This window comes from Mauremys reevesii, linkage group 19, assembly GCF_016161935.1.
Source record: "Mauremys reevesii isolate NIE-2019 linkage group 19, ASM1616193v1, whole genome shotgun sequence".
Lineage (NCBI taxonomy): Eukaryota > Metazoa > Chordata > Testudines > Geoemydidae > Mauremys > Mauremys reevesii.
This window is the reverse complement of record NC_052641.1, coordinates 6396464-6411991: the sequence shown is the minus strand read 5'-3', so window position 1 is coordinate 6411991 and position 15528 is coordinate 6396464.

Here is a 15528-nt window from a genome sequence, read left to right as displayed (position 1 = left end):
CGTTAGTCTCTAAGGTGCCACAAGGACTTCTCGTTGGTTTTTGCTGATACAGACTGACATGGCTACATCTTTGAAACTTGTCATGCAAAGGAGCCGCAAGCAGGAGATGCCCCCAGGCAACGAGTAGCGCCTCCCACCCCCGCGGGAGTCAGTGTTGGTTAGTTTAGTACAATAGGAAAATAAGGCTGAGATTTTCAAAGCCACCTGATTTGAATGCTCAGTTCCCGTTATGTTTCCACATGCCCCCTGCACAGGATGGACGGTGCTCAGCAAACGAGCAGCTACTCGTTTTACCCTCATTCAGCATGTGATACTTTCAATGGAATAAAAGGGCCCAGAGAGGCAAAGGTGTCAACCAGACCCTGTCACTGCACAACACTAGACCGTTAAACACAGTTTGGGTTTGAGTACATGGACGCATGGCAACAGACACCACTAAAAACACCTTCTCTGAAAGATACAGAAAAAGGAAAAACAGTTAAAGCCTTGGAAATGTGAAGTATTCAGTAAGGTTTTCACTGTAAGAGTAGCCAGAAGGTTCTCAAACTTTTTCTTGCTGTGCCCCCCTTTGAAAATATTTCAGGCTGTGACAACCCTCCACCCCAGAGAGTGATGCGCCCCTCACCATACCATGCCACCCTTATTTCTGCACTGCTGCTGGCAGCAACGCTGCCTTCAGAGCTGGGTGTGCAGCCAGCCGCTGCCACTCTCACGACCCCGCTACAACAGTCTTGCAACCCCCTTTGGGGTCAGGACCCCCACTTTGAGAAACGCTGCGTGTAGAGCGTTTTCCTCAGGAAACTCCCTCCCCCAGCTGACAGTTTTGCAGGCTGGATTAAAGATGGTAATTTACGCTCCTCTTTGGGGGAAAAAATTAGTGGAGATAGGCCGGCGCTGCTGGTGGTAAAGTTTGATCCTGCCGCCTTTAAGGAAAAACAAAACAAACACACACAGCAAAGGGACAGGGCAGAAAAGAACGGCAAAGACAGAAAATGCAGCTTCTCCGGTGCCAACTCTCACTTGCAAAGTCACTGCTGGAGAAACACAGGCCCAGCACTGTCTTTTCTGCCACCCCAAGACCCAGCCCGCTGGTACCAGTGGCAGGCTGTTTAGGGCATGGCTTTCAGCTGCCTCTCAGGTCACAGGCTCAAGAGAGAGCCTCAGCCCAGCCAAGTCGGACTTACAAAGCAGCAGGCAACAAGGAGAGCACTAGGAAAGAGAGGTAATAAGGTGGGGAAGGAAAGGGACGGGCTGCTAACAGGAACCCAAGTCTTAACTTTCAGGTGGCATTTGTCAGGACCACTCTGGGGCTGGCTGAGGCGGACACAGGCTGGGGCAGTCCAATATGGATTAGGAGCCTATATACCTGCCTTCGGTCACCTGGTTAGGCCCTCGCTTGTGGATTGGCTGGGACCTGGTTGATTGGCATGAGTCTATCATAGGACTTGCAGGTAACAGACGATTCACCAGCGCTGGCTCAGGGATGACTCATCACAGCATTCAGGGTATAGCCAGAGCCAGAGGAGGTGGTGATGTCGTTGGGTCCCTCTCTCTGGCCGGGTCTGGTCAGATAGCAAAGGCCTAGTGGTGTCACGGTGGATCCTGGGGTCCCAGGAGACCATGCAAGTGGCCGTTGTGATGGTGAAGCTTGCTCCTTTCAGTCCACCCATCTCTCAGCCATTTGATCCTTTCCCCAGAGTTGTTTGTTTTTTTAAAGCACCCCAAAAGAGGGTGATGGACAAAATAATGAGGGAAAGGGACAGGTCGCCCACCAATTAGGCACCAGCTTTCGCCCGTTAATTTCCGGTTCCGTTCTTACCAAGCATGGCTTTATCGCAGTCCGCAAGTGGGGTCAGGGGAGCTTTTTGTTTGGACCAAACCACTTTTTGGCTTAACTTCTGCTGCCTTTTATAAGCGATTTTGTGTAACAAGCTGAGTTGGACTTTTGCTGGCTTGGCCGGCTTAGAGCGGGGTATTGGGGGGGGGGGCATGTGGAGGGCTTCGCAACAGGCCACAGGCCTTATTTCCTGCACACTCTTCTAACCCTGCTCTGAAGACAGAATTATTACATTTCCTAAGGCTCTCATGGCAATAGCACAGTGCTTCACATAGTGCATTTCCCTTCCCGACGCTCCTGTGAGGGGAGGGAGCTGGTACCTGAACTGCGGCACAATGAGAGATGATGGTCAGCAGTTTCTACTAATCTGGGTGCCCAAGATTAGTAGAAACTAGGCCCTGGCTTCTCAGCGTATTTAGCACTTCTCAGATGGCCAAAGCACAGCTCCCGGTGACTTCGGCTGCCGCTGAGCAGGGTCAGCGATCACACCCCAGGATCTCGAGGCAGGCAGCCGGAAAATGAGCAACACACAATTAGTCACCACCTGTGAAAAGTTTTGTGGCACTGACTGGCTCAGCATCACACAGAGCCGTTGTGGCAGAGAAAGGGATGGAATCCAGTTCTCCAGGGCAGTGGTTAGCTGCCTTAGTGTGAGACCGTCCTTTCTCTCCCTGCAATGCCCTGTCTGAGTCTCTACATGCCGTCCAATTTCTGCAACAAATGAGACAGGGCTCCTAGGTCCAACCGTCTCCTTCACTACACACCCTGGGTCATCCCCAGAGGAGCAGGAGCCCCCATCCTGTGCACGGAATGAGGCAGAGGAAAAATATTGTGTGAGGAAGTCATCAGGACTGTCTCAGAATGCCTGTGCACAAGGGAAATGAAGGAAGGTTGCACAAGTTAATCTTCACTCTGGCATTTCCTAACTTTTGAGTTCCTGATTTATTTATTTTTTTAATATGGGCAAAGCCATGTATTTTTGTCCCTAATCTCATTCTCTGACTGGGCTGAAACCCTTTTTAGCTGACAGTTTCCAAAAATATTCATGCTGAAACAGACACCTGGTAAATGTCAGTGCAAATGGTTAGAGTTGGGCACAGTTATAAGCAACAAAAACAGGGCCTTAGAATGGAAAGTGTTAGGCTCCCTAGAGACAATAGGCAGTGCTACCGGCTCCTCTTATTATATTGCAAAATTGTGTGGGATCCCTCAAACAAATACAGGGGCACTGTGATCAAACATGGAGACATACGCTTGGATTTACTCTGGTCTGGGAGGGAGTGGGATCTAGTGGTTACAGCAAGAGGCTTGGAATCAAAACATGTGGGCTTGACTTTGGCACAGGCAGGAAATGTGATCCGCTTATAGGCTCTGTGCCTCGGTTTCCCTTTCTGTAAAAACAGGGACAGCACCACCCCTACATCCTCAAGTGCTGGGAGGCTGGACTCATTAATGCTTTGCGGCAGAGCTCTGACCTTGCTCCCGTGGATCCTGCATTTCTAGGCGGTTTATGTTAGCCTCAGTGGCTCACTGTGACCCTCCACGTAGCCCTTCTCTCTCTAGGGCCAGGGTCACAGTCTACTGAGCCCTTTTCATCATAGGCCAGCAAGGAGGTTGGTGAGAGAACTCCCACAGTCTCTGTTGTCCCTGGGAGCTTATTTCAGAACAGTTCAGCCTCCTGTCCTGACAGGGGCCTGACTTCCCCTCCCAGGAGATGTTCCTGTAGTGGTGGGTTGGGGGGAACCCGGGCCCACCCTCTACTCCAGGTTCCAACCCAAGGACCCTAATGGTAGCAGCTGTTGGCAGCCGACCTTTCACTGCCAGAGTTGTTACATTGCCCTGGGCCACTTCCCCACAGCTCTCCTGCTTCTCCCTTCTTCACCCTTACCTTAGGGCTCCCTTACCAATGGTTTGGGGGTGTTTTCATTAACCAGCCCTTCAGCCACACTTCCTCTCCCCTGCCTGACTGGAGTGAGCCCTTTTTATAGTATCAGCAGGGCCTTAATTAGAGTCAGGTGGTCACATTAACTTAATGGCCTCACCTGACTCTTTGCAGGTTAATTGGAGTCAGGTGTTCTCATTAGTCTGGAGCAGCCCCTGCTCTGGTCACTCAAGGAACAGAAAACTGTTAATCCAGTGGCCAGTATATCTGCCTTCTGCTATTCTGCTGTGCCCAACTGACCTGGGTCTATCACAGCGTGTAAATGCTCCAAAATGCTCAGATGAAAGTTATATAAACTGGGTCGGTCTCTATTACTGTGACTGTGCTGGTGTAGGATGGATGCTTCCTACATGGACAGGGTTTGTTCTGTCAGTGGAGTCAGTCCACCACTCGGAGATGCATTCGCTGGGTCAATGGAAGAATTCTTCTGTCGACCTAGCCGGGGCTACAGTGGAAGGTCGGTGGCCCTAACAGCGTCGTACAGGGCGTGGCATTTTTCACAGCCCCGAGCAATGGAGCGAGGTTGAACTGATTTTTAGGTGTAGCCCACACCAGGCATTTGCCCTTTTAAATCATACCTAAGAAAATGGGACAGGGGGCGGGGTTTTAGGCACCGTCTGAAGCTTCCCCATAGACCAGCAAGCAGCATATTCCACTGCGATGTTCCTCCCCCCCACACACACACTAACCAGCTCGTCTTCACTGCAGCTGGGAGGTGCAAGTCCCAGGACGAGTGGGCAGACTGGTGCTGGCTCTGCTCCAGCCAGTGGGTTCAAGATAGCAGGGTGGGTGGCAGCTCGGGCTAGCCCCCTAAGGACGGACCCTGGGGGCCAAGCTGGCTTGAGTAGCCACCGGTGCAGCCACACTGCTAGTTATAGAACCCTAGTGCAAGCTAGTGCGTGTCTGGCCACCTGTGCTGGGACTCACCACGCCCAGCTGCAGTGTGGGGGCTATAACGGCCTCTGAGCCTGAGGGGACACGTAACAGCACAGGTAAATATACTCTCAGTCCTCTGGAGGTGACAAACGTCTCGAGGGAGGCTGTTGTGCTTATCACAGGAGAGGAGTTTTATTCTTTATCATCTTCTGCTGGGTTTCTCCACTTTCAGGTCACACACACGGCATCAGATGAGAATAAATCAGCCTCCTTTCTTATCACAACCGACACACACCCAGTCAGGGACAGAAATCGCACCTCCACCCCACGGAAGGTTGGTACCGTTAGCCCGAGCAGCCCCCTCACGGCCCCATCGAGTGGCCCTTGGGCTGTCCTTGTCACCACCGCCGCCGGGTTGTCTCACACACCCAGTCAGAATCAGACCCTGGGGGCAGCAGGCAGGCGGCTTCTGCCGTGAAAGGAAATAGTGACACATGCAGAAGGCATTCTCGGGGTGTGTAAGCCACCGCTCTATTCACCACCAAGCCCAGCACTCCTCAGGAACTGAAACCTGCACCACTCACAGCCCAGCCAGCGAGACCCAGCCCAACATGGCACACGGGGGCCAGGGCATCGCACCTCCTGGCTATATCTCAGCGCAGCCACGCTACCATCAGGAACAAGCCACACAAGCGCTTGCTAGGAAGGGAACCCACGCCAGGAGCAGCCCCATACCCGCACTGGGGTGATACATCAGGGATTGAACCAGCCTGGGGCCCTCCAGAGCTAACCGTACACGCTACTAACACTCCCTGGGTATAGCTGTGCCAGCCGCGGGCCTCTGGGCATGAAGCACAGGCGAGCCGTGACGCTCACCAGCGAGCTGGGCACGCGCCAACCTGCCCCTCGCAACCAGGCGTCTCTGGAAAGGACTTCGTCACTGAGGCACGAAGGGGTCGATTTTTAAACCTGAGCGTTCCCATCAGCCACCAGGGCTCAGGGCCTCTGGAAGGGCCTTGGAAGTCACAGCCAAGGCCCAGAACCTGCAGCTTCCAGCACGCAGAGCCCGGAGCAAACCTCAGGCGAGATCGGGTGCCCTAAGGCACAGTGGCTGCTGGTCAGTGCATGGCAAGCGCAGCCCTTGTGAGGCCGAATCAGCCTCCCCCCCCGCCATTCTACCAGCCCACGGTGGCGGCTTTTCCCTAGCAACACCAGCATCTCTTCTTCACCTTGGGGGCGGGGCATCTTCCCCCTCCCAGGCTGAGCTGCTGCCAGACTGCAGTGGGGGCGAAGCAGCCTTCCTCTGTTAACCTCAGAGCGGCCCCGCTTTGTCCTTCCTGTTTATGCAACGTGAGCTGGCACACAGCAGCCTCTGCCAGCCAGGCCCTGCTGAGTGTCTCCCCGGTGGGGCAGCCCAGCCCCCGCCGGGGCATCAGCCCCGCAGCCGCTCGGTCTCCCCGGCGACGGGGTCGGACGGGGCTGACGCTGCTGCGCGCTGGCTAAGGGGGCTGAGTCCCACCCCAAAGGTGCTACCCCTGGTTCAGAAGGCAAGGCAGCGCCCACTGCCCCTGCCAGCTGCAAGCACCTACAGGCTGCCAGGCCCTGGGGGGCTCCAGGCACCACACACCAGGTGGGATTCACACACACCAATGGGGAGCAGGGGTGTAAGCCACCGTGGCACCCTATTGCCAACCTCAAGCGATCAGAAATCACGACTCTGCCCCCAAACACCATGAGGGTTTTTTGAAAGGGTTACGTTGCCTTGGGGGGTGGGGGGGCTGTCTTTTGAGTTCTGAACCTCATCCCCAGTGCGTGTGTATGAGGGGGCTTAGTCTCCAGACTCCCTCTCCTCCCAGCCAACAGAGCTATGCCAGCAAAAGCCCTTGTGTAGCTGCAGTTGCCTCTGCAAGGACTTTATGGTGTCCAGGAAAGGGGGGTAGCTATTCCGGCAGAACTCGGTTTGCCGCTGTAAGGGGCGTCCCCACTAGGGGGCGTCGGCCGGCACAGCGATACCAGAGGAGCATTTGTGGTGTGGACAAGCCCCGTGTCACACTCCCAGCGGGACTGGCTAGGGGGCTGCTGGGCTCTCTGCTCCCCTCCTGTGAGATGGGGTCGGCTCCTGCGGCAGGGGAGGGGAGGGAAATCTTCCCATAGCAGTGCTGGTTGGTCGCTCTGCCCCAGGAGGCGGGTAAGGGGATCAGCAGCCAGTCAGAGGGGGTTGCCCCGGCCAAGCCCGGCGCTGCACTGTCAGGCATGGGCACAGCTGCGGGGGGCCTAGGCCTGCCCTGAGCACCAGCGTCAGGTGGCCCCAGGCTATCGCTAGCCCCTGGGGAGCCACGCCGGCCGGGGCTGGGAGATGGCGCCGGAGTAGCCTTGCACATCAAGGGGGGATGGGTAGGGGCAGCATGAGGGATCCGCCCTAGGCTCTGACAGAGACTCACGTGTGAGCTTAGACCAGGGGTGGGCATGGAAATTGTATGGCAGGCCAGGAATGTCCTGTGGGGGAGGGGAACTCGCTGGGGCGTAGCATGGAGGGGCTCTAGAAGGGATGTTACCAGGGTGGAGGGTGGGGGGGACTCATGGGGTGTGGCATGGATGGGGGGCTCTACGGGGGCAGTACCAGGGACGCCTAGGGGCCCTGTCGGCAGTGACCCCAGGGTGGCCGTACCAGGCACTACCACCCTAGCTGGGATGGGTGCAGCCCCTGGGCGGTTTCGAGGCTCTCCAGGGTGGGGCCATAGGAGACCAGGAGGGGATTGGGTGCACTGCTGCCACATGGGGGGAGCGGGGGCTGCCACCTAGGGGTGGGGTTCCAATGCCGGAAACAGCGTGGTGAACTCGCACCCATGCAGTGCGGCTCTGCGTGCCGGGGTAATTAACCACTGGACCAACTCACCAAGGAGCATGAAGGGTTCTCCATCACTGGCAATTTTTAAATCTAGACTGGATGGTCTCCAAAAAGCTCTGCTCTAGGAATGAGTTCAGGGCAGGTCTCTGGCCTGTTACACAGGGGCGCAGACAAGATGAACACAATGGTCCCTTCTGGCCTTAGCATCTATGAATTATTATTATTAGCGTACAGCCGGCTTGTTCCCCCTCAGCAGCGCCGGGGGTGCAGTGTCCAGGATCACGCGCCCTGTGCAGCCCAGGCTCCAGGAGTCAGTTGCTTGTACATAGTCTGCACCAGGCTGGAGTATGTTCAAAACCCTGTGATCAAAAGGGTCTGTGCTCCCGTCCCGTCACCAAGCAGCGAAGCTCAAATAGCCGGACCCAGTGCCCTGCTACCCAGCTCACTCTCGGGTGCTTTAGCACAGAACAGTGACACCCAATGGCAGGTTTGCGTAAAGAAGAAAGATTGCTCCTTGGCAGCTCAGCCGTCCTAGTTGAACAGAAAATCAAAGTACAGCTGAAAGACAGAAGCCAGGTCTGCACGACCACTTACTTCAATATAACTTACATCGCTCAAGGGTGTGACTAAGACACGCCCCCACCCCGAGCAATATACATTCCACTGACCTAAGCGCTGGTGTGGCCAGTGCTATGGTTTGCACAGCGGCCTGCTGACCCCAGGGTTGTGAGCTCAGCCCCTGAGGGGGCCATTTAGGGAACTAGGGTTTAAAAAAAAATGTTTGGGGATTTGTCCTGCTTCGAGCAGGGGGTTGGACTAGATACTTCCTGCGGTCCCTTCCAAACCTGAGATTCTATGCCCGTGGGGGAGTGTCTCTTGCCAGCACAGCTACGTCTGCTTGCAGAGGTGGATTTACTGTGCCGATGGAAGAGCTCACTCCTGTCGGCACAGACCATCTTCACCAGACCCACTACAGTGGCACAACTGCAGCGGTGAAGACTAGCCCAGAGAGAGGCAAAGCCCCTGGAATTAGCATCCTTACACACTGGCTTAATAGAAAAGCCATTTTCAGACAGCCAAAAATAACTGGCTGAAGATCAGCAGCAAACCAAATACAGGTCTGTCACATCGTACGCACATTTAACATGCGCGATTTCAGCTTTACGCGGTCGGCAAAAACAAAAAAAAGAGAAAAACAACAATTTTAATACTGTACCTGTAGTGCGGGCGATTCCGCCCGCCATTACACTCAATGTAATTTTGACTCTACGCGGTTTTCACTTTACGCGCTGACCGCGGAACGGAACCCCTGTGTAAGATGAGACTCGCCTGTATTCGCTGCCCCCATGCCTGGCACACATCACCCCAACCATACACCAGGTAACTAGGTGGTGGGGCAAAAATTAATTACACCATGCAGTGGGGGGGCGGGGGGCTTCACAGCAGTGCAGCCTTTGTCTCAAAAGCCAGCGTCCAGGGGGCATTTCAGTCCTGCATGCCACTGTGCTAATGCCTCCGGCCAGTTCCACTTGGACGTGGCGTTTTTTTCTTTTCCTTTTCCCCTAGGCAATTGGGCAGTGTTGCTGTGGGCTGTTCAAACGCCCGCCGGGCTGCACCCCAGAGATGAAGCCTACATGTAAATGTTGCATCCTGCTGTGAAGCCCATGGAGATGAGAGTCGCTGTATGCGACTAGGGCTGCTGGCCTGTTGGGAGCCTAGGGCTATGCTGACTGAGCTGCTGCTCTCAGGGGGCTGGAGCGAGGAGGAACTCCAGCTGATCACCCGAGTGCTGGGGAGGCAGAGCAGTCTAGTGGATAGAGCACTGGCAAGCTGGGTTTTAATCTTGGCTCTGCCAGTGACTTTCTGGGGGGACCTTGGGCAAGTTGCTTCATACCCCTGTGCCACCGTTTCCTCTCTCACCCTTTATCTGCTGTGGCTATTTTGGCAATAGCTCTTCAGGGCAAGGGCTGTGTCTGTGCAGTCTGGCACAATGGCGGCCTGACCTCAGCTGGGGCCTCTCGGTTCTAGCATAATACAGTTATATAATATTAAATGCTATGAAGGCTCATTGAATCAGAGAAATGTAGGAGTGGAAGGGACCTAAGCGGTGATCTAGTCCAGTCCCCTGCACTGAGGCAGGACTAAGAATTATCTAGACCAGGGTCAGCAACCTATGGCGCATGTGCCAAAGGCGGCCCGCAAGCTGATTTACTGTGGCACGCTGCTGCTGGCCTGGGGCCCCCGCCACCGGCCCCGCTCAGCTCGCTGCCAGCCTGGATGGCCGGAACCCCGGGCTGGCAGCAGCCTGGAAATGTAAAATGTATCACTGGCACACGAAACCTTAAATTACCGTGAATAAATGAAGACTCGGCACCCCACTTCTGAAAGGCTGCCGACCCCTGATCTAGACCATCCCTGACAGGCGTTTGTCTAACCTGTTCTTTAAAACCATCAATGACGGAGATTCCACAACCTCCCTAGGTGATTTGTTCCAGGTTCACTACTTTTATACTTAGGAAATCTTTCCTAATGTCTAACCTAAATCTCCCTTACTGCACTTTAATCCCATTACTCCTTGTCCTGTCCTCAGAGGCTAAGAACAACTTATCACTCTCCCTGTTAGAAGACTGTTATGTCCCCTTCAGTCTTCTCTTCTCCAGAGGAAACAAACCCATTTTTTTGAATCTTTCCTTGTGGGTCATATTTTAATCATTTTTATTGCGGTCCAGTTTGTCCCCACCTCTCCCAAAGCATGGGGCCCAGAACTGGACACAGTACTCCAGTTGACACCTGATCAGTGCTGAATAGAGCAGAATTACTTCTTGGGGCTTGTTCACAATGATGTGATCATGACCCAGAAGGCAGAGGAGGCTGGGAGCCTGAGCACTTCAATACGCCAAAGCATCAAGGATGGGAACAGAAACCGTTTCAGAAAGAACTTCCCTGATGTCTGGAAACACCAATGACACAATGGGGCTACCCTAGGGTGACCAGAGAGCAAATGTGAAAAATCGGGACAGGGGGTGGGGCGTAATAGGAGCCTATATAAGAAAAAAACCCAAAAATCAGGACTGTCCCTATAAAATCAGGACATCTGGTCACCCTGGGCTATCTGGAAAGTGGAGAGGAAGCCACCAACCAGAGGCACTTGTGGGCTCCTTCACTTAAGGAACCATTACAGACAAAAGAAACAGCAACTATGTGTTACGATACCTTAGGTGCTACTTCTGCAACACTCAGGGCTTGGCTACACTTGTGAGTTACAGCGCAATAAAGGAGCCCCGGGCACCCTAGCTCACTCCCCGTCCACACTGGCAAGGCACGTAGAGTGCTCTGACTCCACGGCTACAGCGCTCCTGGTACTCCACCTCGGCGCCCCGCTGGAGCGCCCCAGCATCAGTGTGAACGGGGTGTTGCATTACTGTGCTCTGATCAGCCTTCAGAAATGTCCCATAATCCCCTTAAGTCAAGTGGCCACTCTTGGCATCGTTTTGGATATGCCCTTTGAAAGCTCCGTTTCTGACAGCCGGCTGCTTATCTGCTCTGAGACAAAGCAACCATTAGTGTGAAATGCTGTGTGAGAGAGAGGCAGGGGGAGGGGGGAGTCTGCTGCTGTCTGAACTCACAAGACAGCAGGCTGACATGCTCTCAGCTCCCCCAAAACTCACTCTCTCCCCCCCCACATACACACAACACACTCCCTGTCACACTCCACTCCACCCACCCCCCATTTGAAAAGCACGTTGCAGCCACTTGCATGCTGGGATAGCTACCACAATGCACTGCTCTCTGTGGCCGTTGCAAGAGCTGCTAATGTGGCCAGGCCAGTGCGCTGGCAGCTGTCAGTGTGGACAGACTGCAGCACTTTCCCTACTGTGCTCTCCGAAGGCGGGTTTAACTCACAGCGCCCTACATCTGCAAGTGTAGCCATGCCCTGAGTCCCATGGGGAGTAGTGCTTACCCCTGCTAGCAATCCCGTTGGAGTACTCAACAGGAAGCGCTTCCAAAATCCAGCCCTCGCAGAGCCAAACGAACATTTACTAGTGAGTCTAGTTCAAAAGGAGTTTTCAAAGTCCATCTCAGAAAGAGCTGCTGTGATTTCCCAAACTCCATTCAGGGCCGGATCCACGTACCCAGCCTCCAGCCTACGAACACCGCGCTCGGTTGGTTCCATTGATTTCCACGGCTCTGCTCATGAGTCGGGGTTCACAATCTAGCCCCTCGGGAATGGGCTGTTGTCTTGCACAGTTCATGGACACTTCTCAGCAGGAGCCCACTTTGCTGATGACAAGTAGGGCTGAAAGGAAATCGGGGAGTGACCGAAGTGCAAGTCTGACAAAGAACAAAATGACACCTAGTTTAACTGCGGTTGCTTTTCCACTGTGAGAACAACACGCCCTACACCAACAACAGGAAAGCATTAAAATCTAAAACTAACCCCCCCCCAACCTTGCTCAGATTTTTAACCCCCAAAAGGGAGACATGTCAGGGACTCCATTGCTATTATTATATATATACACACATTATGGGGCCAGACGGGAGCACTGTGATCATCTAATCTGGCATCCTGTAAGATACAGGCCACGGGACTGCCCTGAAGTTGCTGCTTGAACTAGAGGCTAGGGTGTAGAAAGGCATCCAAGCTTGGTTTTGGGGATGCCACCACGGCCCTTGTAGGTTGTTTCAATGGTTCATTACCCTTGCTGTTAAAAACATGCACCTCATTTCTAGCCCGAGTTTGTCTGGCTTCAATTTCCAGCCACTGAATCTTGTTAGATCCTTGTCTGCTAGATGTAAGAGGCCTCTATGAAGAAATCTCTGTTCCGTGCGTAGGTACTTAGAGACAGACCGGGACTCCCCCGTTGACCTTCTCTTTGTTAAGATCAAGAGACTGGGCTCCGTGAGCCTTTCACTGTAAGAACGAAGAGTCCTTGCGGCACCTTAGAGACTAACACATGTATTTATTATCTGTTAATCTCTAAGGTGCCACAAGGACTCCTTGCTGTTTTTGCTGACACAGACTAACATGGCTGCCCCTCTGAAACCTTTCACTGCAAGGTGTGTGTGCCAATCAATCATCCTCATGGCTTTTCGGACCCCCCCAGCAGAACCGCAGTGCAAAGAGGTCACCGTGCCACAGAACCAGCGAGTCGGGCGGTGATGCAGTGCCAAGCAGTCGTAGCGGAAGCAGTATAGATACCCCATTTCAAGGCATTTCAGCTGGTCCTGTGGCCTTTGTGGATGTGCTTAACCCATTAGAGAAGGGGATTCCTTGTGTGAGACGAGGTCTTTATGCAGAAAGGGCCCAGATACTCTGGTGATGGGTGGCAGGATAAAAGGCTCAGACAGATGAATGCCTTTTACAATGCTCTAGGGCTGCCTTACGACAGTTGTTCTGTTTGTCCCAAAACATGGTGTTCTTGCCATACACCTGTGTACAGGTGACTCACCAGTTCACATGCCACCTTGTGGCTGGGTGCATCATTGCAGCACCGTCCTCCTCAGCCACCTCCTTCCAACAGCCACTCAGGGTCTACTACAGGGTCCGGTCCGCTCCGGGGTCTTCGGCAGCGGGGGATCCTTCGGTGCTGCGGAAGACCCAGAGCGGACCCCCCACCGCCAAAGTGCCACCGAAGCCCCGGACCACCACCGGGTATTCGAATCGGGCCCCGCAGTTAATAAAGCCGGCCCTGCCTCCAATTAACCGTCTACCAGTGTGGGGTTTACTCACCCACCACCTGCCTCCTACAAACCAGACCACAAGGGCACATTTCCACAACACATCCTGCTTGTGCACCCAACTGGCTCCTTCAGTTTTTATTGGAAGTTTTCTCACCTTCATTTTCTTTTTTTGACTAACTTTGCTGTTAAGCCACAATAGTCATTTAGAAATATAGCTCCTGGAATACAGTGTCCTGCACAAATGCCACCCCTGATTTCCTAGGGGAAAGCTGCTCCTTTGAAACCTAGCTTTGCACCGTTGAATTGCTGGGATCATTGCTCCTTGGGGCAGGGACTTTTGGTTTGATTGTACAGCTCCCAGCACAGTGGGGTCTGCATCCAGGACTGGAGCTGCTAGGTGCGACCACAATGCACATACATTAACAGAACATTTTATGAGTGGGTTACTCCCCTCTGGCAGGAGAATCTCTTGCTTCACACAGGGGTTTGCCTTGGAGAAACATGAGTGTTTCCAGCCCACTTATCCTCCAGGCTAAAACCAAGAGGACATTTGCCCATTGCATGGTCCTGTGCTGGATCGAAGGGCCATGTTGCTCGCTACTGGCTGACAGCCCTGGAGACTGAAGTCTTCTGGTATCCCCAGAGCAAGGCCAAGCAGCGAGAGGCAAGCGTCTGGTCTGTCCAGTCCATCATGCCCATTGTCAGATCAGGGCAGCAGGGGATTGAGACCAAGTGATTCACTTCCATCATGGGAGAACTGTCATTCACACCAGCATGGGTGCAACCCCCCTCCTCTAACCCACTTCCCCACCAGCTCCCCCTGCCTTCCTCGCAGAGCAGGGAGTTTCTGAGACGCTGTCTCCTACCGCAGCAGCAGATTTGGGAATGCTCTGGGAATGCATATTTCACACACACATGGCGGTGGTGCCTAGAGCTCTCAGCCAGTCCAGAGCCTCACGGGGCAAGGTGCTGTGCAGACAGAGTTAGAGACGGTGCCCGCCCCAGAGACACTCACGTGACTGCTGCAGGGGCTGCACAAGGACACAACAGTGATTTTGTGTAGGTCCTACAGAAAGTGGCTTGAAATAATCTCATGCTACAGGGAGCAGGGGCAGGAACAGAACCCAGGTCTCCCAGGGACTTCATTTTCTATCCAGCATTTTAATACAAGGTGAGATTAGGGAGAGGTCAAAGTGAGTGAGGGGATCAAACGGGCATCATCCCCAATGTTCTTCCTGGGGGTGAACAGCAGGAGTCCTCCCCTCTCCCCAGAGGGGACATGCTGACAGAGTAGCCCAGTGAGGGGGTGGGGAGACGGACGCTACTTTGAAATGTTGAGACCTGAGTCCTGCTGCACCCTCAGGTGATAGGCATGGAGTGGGTATGTCCCACACTGAGGTCTCAACAGAGGTGGTTTTGGAACACTGGTTGATAAATAAGTCACCAGTCACAAGGACAAGGTGAGATTCACCCCAGAGTTCTGAAGGAACTCCAAAATGAAATTGCAGAACTACTAACTGTGGTATGACATGCAGCCGACAAGGTGGGTATTCACCCACGAAAGCTCATGCTCCAATACATCTGTTAGTCTATAAGGTGCCACAGGACTCTTTGCTGCTTTTACAGATCCAGACTAACACGGCTACCCCTCTGATACTTAACTGTGGTATGTAACCTACTTAAAGCAGCCTCTAGGCCAGATGGCTGGAGGACACTTAATATGATGCCAATTTTTCAAAAGGGTTCTGGAGGTGATCCTGGCAATTACAGGGATATCATGGGTCAGTAACTGGTTAAAAGACAGGAAACAAAGGGTAGGAAGAAATCATCAGTTTTCACAGTGGAAATAAGTAAATAGCGGGATCCCCCAAGGATCTGCATGGGACCAGTGCTGTTCAACATACTGAGAAATGATCTGGAAAAAGGGGTAAAACAGTGAGGTGTCGTAGTTCGCAGAGGATACAAAATTACTCAAGATAAGTCCCAACAGACTACAAAGAATTACAAAAGGATCTCACAAAACTGGGTGACTAGGCAACAAAATGGCATATGAAATTCACTGTTAATATATGCAAAGTAATGCATATTGGAGAACATAATCCCACCTGTACGTACAAAATTATGGGATCTAAATTGGCTGTTACCACTCAAGAGAGAGATCTTGGAGTCCTTGTGGATAGTTCTCTGAAAACATCCACTCAGTGTGCAGCAGCCGTCAAAAAGCGAACAGGGTGTTGGAAAGGGCTAGATAAGACGACAGTAAATATCATATTGCCTCTATCTAAATCCATGGTACAGCCACACCTTGAATGGTTCTGGTTGCCCCATCACAAAAAAGATAAG